We start from the raw sequence: 6,742 nt of genomic DNA, 5'->3' as shown, positions 1-6,742 counted from the left end.
TGTGATGACTTCCCGAAGGCGGAGTGTTGGAAAGAGCAGGTCTTCCTTAAAGAGACAGGAGTCTAATTCCAAAGAGTTAAGTTACAAAGCCGGATTTCTTTAAAGTCATATTTCATTTCTGCAGCATTTTTATAACAACTGAAGGTAACATAAAATGACTGGAAATGACTGGAAAACACGTAACACTTTAAGAAGAACCAGTCTGACAACATGAAGTTGGCAAAAAGTTTTCAAACAGCAAAAGATCCAAGAACTAATGAGGGAAAAAAATGGTTATAGGACTTTCTGGAGTCTCAAAAATCATTTCTAAAGCTTTTAGACTGAACAGTGGGCCAGAATTCCTTCAGAGTGATTAAAAAAAAAATTAATTTATAAGCATGCAAGATGCTGCTACCATCAGATAGTAGTTTTGGTAGCAAAAGGTTTGAATAACCTTTTTGCCTCCAACGATGAAAATCACTACTTGTATTAATTCAGGGTATTTTTGGCTAATATTTACGTTTGTTTGCTTGATTATCGAATCTTGTAAAAGACGGCAGTCTCATTTCCCATTCGGAATAAACTTCTTGGTTTAACGGAAATAATTTAAAATCTAAATCTGTCAGAGGTATGAATTACTTTTTAGCTTACCTGTATATTCCACAATATCTCTTTTGAGGATACTTGAAACATTTCTCTTTGGAGTAAATCAAGCATTTTTGAATTTAATTGAATGTGAAGTTATGATGCACCACCCCTCCCCTCCCCTCCCTGAGTTCCTCTGATAGGCAGGTTTTTGCTAATTGACATTTTTACAACAAACAGAGCCTGACTGTTTTATATCCTAATTGGATTGCACTGAATGGAATGGTGTATAATTGGATTCCAATCTGAATGTAGTGAAATGATGTGTAGCTGGATTTTTGATGGAATTAACTGTGGGGGAACTGACGTGCTTGAAACTTACAGTGCCTATAAAAAGCATTCACTGGGCCACTCCAGAACATCCACCTCGTTGTCTTCAAACCATTTCTGCGTATCTTTATCTGGATGCTTCGGATCGTTTTTGTGCCGGAAAATAAATGATCCCTGAAGCCGTGGTTCTCTTCTAGATTGAAGTAAATTGTCCTCCAGGATTTCTCTGTGCTTTGCTGCATTCACTTTGTCTTCTGCCTTTACGAGCCTTTCGAGGCATGCTGCCGAAAATGACGCTGCCACCACCACGCTTCTCAGCAGGGACGGTGTGTTTGAGGCGTCACGGCGTCTTATCTGGTAGCCTAAAAGCTCCGCTATATAAATAAGTTGAACTGAAATGAATAACGTCAGCTAGGTTAGTCAGCTTGTTGGTTTCACAAACTTTTTTTTACACGGTGCAAATAAACACAATTGTGGGGGAAAAAAAGAGCAAAACTGGAGGATTTAAAGGGAAGAAAAGAAAGATAATTTATTTGTCCAAATGTTGAGATTTTATTTTTCTCGCTCCAGATTCCATGGAGTGGAATCGCAGGGTGATCATGGGCCTCCTGAAGGGAATTATACATCACCGGCAGTGATCCATGTGGGAACATAAAAGCAAGGAGAAACCAATAAAGCTGATTGGCATGGTTTGCAGCCCGCTCATTGATCGCTGGCTGCGGATGGATCCCCCCCCGCCCCGCCGAGCCTCGGGGCTAATCAGGTTCCCTGCTTCACATACACTCTGTGTGCTGCAGGACAGGCCTCTGCTACCGACACCACACACCTGCAAACAGCTGGACACACCTTCAGGAAACAGCTTCCTCCTGAACCTGCATGTTCATGACACACAAGTCCACAAACACCTAATAAATCCTATTAGTCGTGCAAACTAACGCGGCTGCAAGTTAATGAATGTGGCATAATATAAAATGATTCATTAAATATTTACCGGTTTATTAATTTAAGCAATAAGGGATTTGCCTATTATACTGGTTTCATGAACTGTGACGCTGTCCATGGTGCTTGGACGAGTCATAAACCGCTCGCCGCCGCCACCAGGGGTCAGCAGGGCGCCTGCTGCTACCGACTGCAGCGGAGAGACGCACAATGAGCAATTGAGGGGAAATGGAAAACATGAATATAATGTGTCACCAAGCCATTAATTAAATCAGTCCCTGGGTGGATGATTTGCATGGAATAAATGTAATTTATTGAGCGCGACAAAGACGGATCAGGGTGGAACGCTCGCTCGGAATCATCAATTACAATCTGCACCGCTTGGAAGTGACCCAAGAGCAGAGAGCACTTCCTTCAGTAGGACTTCACACAAGAGGTTGTGTTGAACTTACCAGTAGCAACACCTTGATTCTGAAGTTCAGGGCTTCTCTTTGTAGATCACAAATACAGAGATGTTTCCATAGCCCTTCATTAATTAGCTGACCGATTCTACAGTGTGTGTATAATAAGTGTGCTTGGCTGCGCAGGGCGGATAATTGCTCCCCGAGAACTTTTGGAGTGAGGGAAGAGAGCTCACAGATTTTGATGTGGGAAGTATGTCTAACGGAGGGTTTTCACCCGTTTGACGCATTGAAAAAGCAGGTGTGCCCACTCTTAATCAAACGTCTCCAAGACGAATTTAGAAAACCATCAGAGCCACATCAGGCCCACTAAGCTGGAAATGGATTCTTCTGTTCGTACCAAGTGTTTAGGAGTCAAACGTTAGGCCATCTGTGTGACAGCTGAAGCTTAAAAATAATCAAGAAGCATCTCGAGCAGCAGATTTCTGCACACTGTGCGTTTTTCTCATGGCAAACCCATGTTTTAAAAATTGAAGGTAATTATGGTGAGAGTGGCAGTTTTTGCAGCTTTTTCTAGCCGTTTTCTTGTCCGATGTATGCAAAAACGTTCCCAAAGAACGACGTTAATACTGTAAGTGATGTTTTATTTGTTCATAGGTTGCAAACTGATGACTTTTTTCCTGCAATTTTTACATCACAATCTATAAAAATTGTATTTCTCGTCAAAGAAAATGTATTAAACCTAAAGAAAAGTCCTATAATAAGTCTAAATAGGCTATTTTATTTCCAAGAGTCGTGTTGCTTTTATGACTGTAAGGAACTTTTGATTAGCTAGATCGAAGACAAAATTACTTGTAAAGGTCGCTGACCCCCCCCCTGACCCAAGCTGACCGTTGCTGAACTGAAAATGTCAAAAATGCTGTTGAAATATTTTGTGACAAAACGTGGAATAGTTTGAGGAGCGAATACTATTAATGCTTTTGCATAGCTTTGAGTGAGCCTTCCTCTCTGTTCTCAGGATGACCGCCGTTATCTGGAAGAAGCTTTGTGACAGAATGACCTTAAAACTGCACTGCACCTCATAAAAGGAAGACAAAAAAGGTTCCAAGCCCCTTCAACTCGTTGAAACTGTAATTCGGTGTCTCTGGTAACTTCTTAGGGCATGTCGAAAGCCCTAAAAAAGGACATGAAATGCACCAATTTTAAACCTTTCTGCTTTGGTTTCGGTCTTATTTTCCTAAAATCTAATGTGGCTCTGAAAGAAGAATTTTCAAAAGGAAGCACTTGTGTCAGATGAATACCTTTCTGTCAGTCTTTCAGAAGAAAACGGTGACTATATGTCGTCTGTATTTTTATTTTTTTTTTATGCATCGCTTCCTCTTTCTTCTCCTCACGCTGCCGTGGCATTTGGAGAGCGATTTTAATTTTGCAGCAGCGTGCGCGTAGATCAAGGCCCCGCTTTCTCTTAATCATATATCTTGTTCCGAGAAATATCAGAGGGGAGACGACTTCTACGCCACATAGTGGATTTCAGTGCTAAATTGAGTGGGAGAGAATGAGGACTGGTGTATGAGCAGTGAACATATTCGAGCGGTGAACATGTCAACGTGGTGCTATTTGGATGGGAACAATACGAAGCTCTTTACGTCCCTCTTTTTCGTCTTGGAGGCTGTTTAGTTGATTTATCTGGTAAAAATAAAAAAGTATTTATCTCAGAAAGCTTTCTAACATCCACTTTTGACCTTTCTCATCTCTCATTTCGCCGCCATTGGCTTTCCGCGCGCGTCTGCCCTTAGCCGGGGTTCTTTTCTGCAGCGGCGATATGACTCTGACTGTCAGAGATTCAGATCCAAGTCTGTTGAGAAACAATGTCAACATCACGGCGGCGGCGGCGGCGGCGCTACGGAGAAAGAAGAACCACACCGGGGGATTCAACAGAAGGGATTACAAACCTGCAAAGATGACTGAGCAGCTTTGGAACATGTTGAATGCTCCCAGCTGATGGCGTGCTGTAATGAAAGGTGCCGCCACAAAGAGGAGGAAGGAGGAGAACAAAACCCAAACGGGGGAGGAATCATCCAGGGCGCGCTCGTGTGATTTCTTAAGCTTTTGTGCGATGGAAATTATGAGCCGTATCTATCTCTCTCTGCCATTGTTAACTGCACCTCCTTGGCATTTTGATCTGCGGGGCTGCGAGCAGTTTATTAAAAATGGAAGTCGCTCCAAATGAGCCTGTAACGCTCAACCCTTTTCAGGAAATCTTAATGGATCCCAGCCTATCTCTGACAAGGTTAAATGCTGGAGGAGACGGCCGGGGGACGTTAACAGACCAGATTATTGGGAGAGATGAATGCTAACCGGCGCAGGCTGCAGGTTCAGCTGGAGTATTAGGGAACATTCTTTCACTGACTGTGTTTACACACAGCAGGCCCGGTCTGTTGGCTGCAGACTACCGCCTGCAATGTTTTACCTCTTGCTATAACTTAATTACAAAACACAAATCAAGGATTTAAAGGCAAAATTGAGTGTTTGGTTTTAGGGACAAATAACAAAATATTATTTTGGAGGTATTCTTCACCCTTTTTTCTGGTTTTAATAATCAGAGTCTGTCATTTTATACTACTAACCCAAACTGGATTTAGATGTGAACACATTGGTCTGAGATGAATTGATATATTATTAATTAATTAATTAATTAGGGCTCATAGGGCTATTCAGCTGTGTATTGTGTAAGCCTCGAAATACATAGAAATATGAGCGGCCACTTCCTGTGGAAATGAGCTGTACTACACTACTCATGCTGACGCCTACATGAACAGGACCAGCAAGAGGGTCTTGTATATGAAGGGGTTTGGTTTTAGCTTTCAATAAGTATTTTTGTCTTCCTCCATAAAAGTAGGACAAAAACCCAATGAGAGAAACCACCGCTACATTCCTAGCAGGCTGCCAACCACATCTGGAGTTCACAACTTTGAAACAAAGTTGCTACTTTTCTCACTTTCTGTCACAATAAGCTGTGCCGCAGGGCTAATGCTAGCCTGTAAGCTTTATTGTACCATTTCAACGAATTAAGCTGCATTTTCGGCACAATTCGTTGCTCCAACTGTGAACAAAATCATATATTATCACATATATTTTTTTACAAACACTTTTTTTACAGAACATATTTTACGACTTGGCCTTCTTGGCTTAACTTTATGTGTTAATCCGTATTAATCCAGGCATTTTAGGACACCGAAGCAGCAACAGCAAGGCTTTTAGCACTGACTTGTTCAGTACTCCTTCTTTAGCAGCTCTGTCGTTGTGATGTGTACAGCATGTGATGTTACATTGTCTTGTTTAAAAATGCATGGTGTCTCTTCCCTGGGAGAGACACTAAGATGAGAACATTGCATCTTACCAGAATAAAAAAAATAAGAAAATCGATGTATTTTTGTAAATTAACGCTGCCAGTGCCGTCCGATATCAGCTTAACTTCGCAATCACATTTCCACTTTGTGATGCTGAATGTCAGATGGGTAAGAACATATGGATGACCCAGTTTCTGAGTGATTTAAATGAAATACGTTCTTGTGGTACGTGTAGAATCAGAACCACCATGTGTGCACATGCAAGGGATTTCATTTTAGTTTCACAGCTCACAGTGTGCAGACGTTACCTAAAAATATAAAAGCTTTAGATATGCACACTCATTGTGATAAAACACTTCTGCTTATTTTTTTATTTTATTTTTCCACAGCAGAGTAGCTGACCACTCAGGCTGAAAGGCGTTCATTGTGTTCATCAGAGTGACAGTCTGCGGGAAGAAACCGTCTCAGTGACGGCTGGTTTTAGCAAGTAGCGCTCCGAAGTGGAAGGTCGTACTTCTTGAGTCGCAGCAGGAAGTATCATCTCTACTGGGCCTTAAATCGTACTCGAGTAAGAGTAAGCACTACAATTTTAACCAAGTAAAGGTAAGAAAATCCAAGATATTACTCGAGTATGAATGAAAAAAAGTATTTAGTAAAAATCAAACAGACAAAATATAAAATCACGTGCAAATTCTGGCATTTTAAATACTAAAATAAAGACACTACAAATAAATAATAATCAAAATAACAAATCAAATTAACACTGACAGTTTTAAATGTGCATATTGGAACCGGGTGATGTAGTCGAATCACATCACAACACCAGAAATCGTCCGAGTACGAAATGCTAAAAAGGTGCTGCGTGTCGCCTCAATAATCTCTGGTCTGCGTTGCTCTGTGTGCCGCTGACAGACGTCTGCTGTTGATCAAAAAAGAAGCCGCATCTTTGCATTGTAGTCTCTGAAGTTCCTTCTTGGATCTGGAATATTATTTTTACTGTACAGACAGAATTATGCAAATGTTTCCCCATCTTTCTTGAACAAAGATTAGCTTTAAACACTCCAGTTGTCCTGCATTTGTTAACAAGTTGCAGATCTTCTATCCATCTTTTCCCCTCAAACATTCAGTTTTTAACGGATCTATCTTCATTGATGTTTT

This window comes from Xiphophorus hellerii, chromosome 11, assembly GCF_003331165.1.
Source record: "Xiphophorus hellerii strain 12219 chromosome 11, Xiphophorus_hellerii-4.1, whole genome shotgun sequence".
Classification (NCBI taxonomy): domain Eukaryota; kingdom Metazoa; phylum Chordata; class Actinopteri; order Cyprinodontiformes; family Poeciliidae; genus Xiphophorus; species Xiphophorus hellerii.
This window is presented reverse-complemented; position numbering follows the sequence as displayed.